Below are 2,632 nucleotides of genomic sequence, written 5' to 3' on the forward strand. Positions count from 1 at the left end.
GAGACCAAGTGCAAGAAAATAGTGTTAACCGAGTGCTAGTCAGTGGTGACCAAATGATAGATGGTAGTATTGACTGAGTGCTAGAAGAAATTGTAGAGTTGTTAAATGAGTATAAAGAAATTATTGCTAATGATATTCTTGATGGTTTACCTCCAGTAAGAAGCATAAGTCATTGTATGGATCTGATCCCTGGAGCTAGTTTGCCAAACAAAGCACCATATAGATTGACACATATAGAGAATGAAGAACTTAATAGACAAGTGCATGAATTTTTGCAGAAAGGTTTGATCAGAGAAAGCTTGAGTCCATGTGCTGTACCTATTGTATTAGCACCTAAAAAGAATAGAGAATGGAGAATGTGTACTGATTCAAGAGCCATTAACAAGATAATAGTGAAATATAGGTTTCTTATGCCAAGGATGGATGACATAATTGATTGTTTGAAAGGAGCAAAGTATTTTACCAAGATTCATTTGAAGAGTGGCTATCATCATTACAGAATCAGACAAGGTGATGAATGGAAGAATTTTTTCAAGGAAAAAGATGGTTTGTATGAATGGTTGGTTATGTCTTTTGGTTTGACTAATACACCTAGTACTTTCATCAGGTTGATGAATGAAGATCTAAAAAGATTCTTGGGTAAATTTGTGATTGTTCATTTGGATGATATTCTAATATTCAAAAAGACTAAGGAAGAATATCTTGAGCATATTAGACAAGTATTGCAAAGGTTGAAAGAGGAAAAGTTGCTGATTGATCTGAAAAAGTGTTCTTTTATCCAAGAGGAGATTGTGTATTTGGGATTTTTGATTTCAACTGATGGATTGAGGATGGATCCTAAGAAGGTTAAAGAAATTTTGGAATCGCCTACACTGGAGAATGTGGGCAAGGTAAGATCATTTCATGGTTTGGCTAGTTTTTACAAAAAGTTTATAAAGAATTTCAGTGTTGTTTGTAATGCTATGACTGAAAAATGAGGGGAGATAAAAAGGAATTCAAGTGGACACATGGAGCTGATAAGATTTTTGAGACTTTGAAACAAAAGGTTGTTGAATTACATGTATTGGCTTTACCTAATTTCAAATATTTGAAATTGAATGTGATGCAAGTGGTAATGCAATATGAGATGTATTAAGTCAAGAAGGCAAGTCTGTTGCTTTCTTTAGTGAAAAGTTGAATGATGCTAAAAGGAAATATTTTGTATATGATAAAGAGTTTTATGCTATTGTTCAAGAATTGAAGAAGTGGAGCCATTATTTGATGCCTAAGGAGTTTGTGTTGTATACTGATCATAAAGCTTTACAATACCTCAGAAGTCAACATAAATTGAATCAGAGACATATGAAGTTGGTTGAGTATTTGCAAAGTTTTACATTTGTGATCAAGCACAAGAGTGGAGTTACTAAAAAAGTTTTTGATGTATTCAGTAGAAGATGTTCTTTGTTGACTGAAATGAAGGTTGAAGTTCTTGGTTTTGATGAGATTAAAGAGTTATATGATGTTGATCCTAATTTTTTTGAGTCATGGAGAGAGTGCAGAGCACCAAATCTGACAGATCACATAAGTAAGTATGATGAGTATTTCATTCAATAAGGTATGTTGTTCAAAGTATTTAGTTGTGTATTCCTAGAAGTCCTATGATGTTGAATATGATTAAGGAAAAGCATAGTGGTGGATTAGCTAGACATTTTGGAATTGATAAGACATTGAGTTTGCTGAAAGAGAAGTATTCTCTACCACAAATGTATAAGGTTGTTCAGTAATTTGAAAAGAGTTGTGGATTTTGTCAAGTAGGAAAGGGAGTGAGTCAAAATACTAGTTTTTATACACCTATTACTGTTCTTGAGAAACCTTGGACTAACATTAGTATGAATTTTGTTCTTGGATTGCCTAAAATAGTAAAGGGGTATGATTCTATATTTTGTTGTAGTGGAGAAATTTTCTAAGATGGCTCATTTCATACCATGTAAGGAGACATCAAATTCTGAGCATGTTGCTGAACTTTTCTTTAAAGAGATTGTGAGATTGCATTGATTACCAAGAAGAATTATTTCAAATAGAGATAGTAAGTTTGTTGGTTATTTTTGGAGGACTTTGTGGAAGAAGATGGGTATTGAATTGAACTTTAGTTCTACATTCCATCCACAAATAGATGAACAGATAGAGGTTGTAAATAGAAGCTTGGGAAGTTCACTGAGATGTTTAGTTGGGAATAAGCCAAGTAATTGGGAGATGGTATTGGCACAAGCTGAATTTGAATATAATAATTTTGTGAATAGGAGTACATGGAAGACACCTTTTAAGATTGTTACCAAAATGCATCCTAGAGGTATATCAGATTTGAGAAATGTTGCTGGTGAAGAAAAGAAAAGTGTTGTAGAAGAAGAATTTTCTGATTTTATGGAGTCCTTGCATAAGGAAGTGAAGTTGAGGTTGGAACAAAGCAATTAGAAGTATAAGGAGAATGATGATTAGTCTAGAAGACACCATGATTTTGAAGGTTGTGATGAGGTGATGGTTCATCTAAAGAAAGGAAGATTCCCAGTTGGAACATATAGCAAGATGAAGATGAAGAAATTTTGACCTTGTAAGATCCTGAAAAAGTTTCATAGTGGTAATGCTTATGAAGTTG

This window comes from Cupressus sempervirens, chromosome 7, assembly GCF_028749045.1.
Source record: "Cupressus sempervirens isolate cs-2001-9-10 chromosome 7, ASM2874904v1, whole genome shotgun sequence".
NCBI lineage: Eukaryota > Viridiplantae > Streptophyta > Pinopsida > Cupressales > Cupressaceae > Cupressus > Cupressus sempervirens.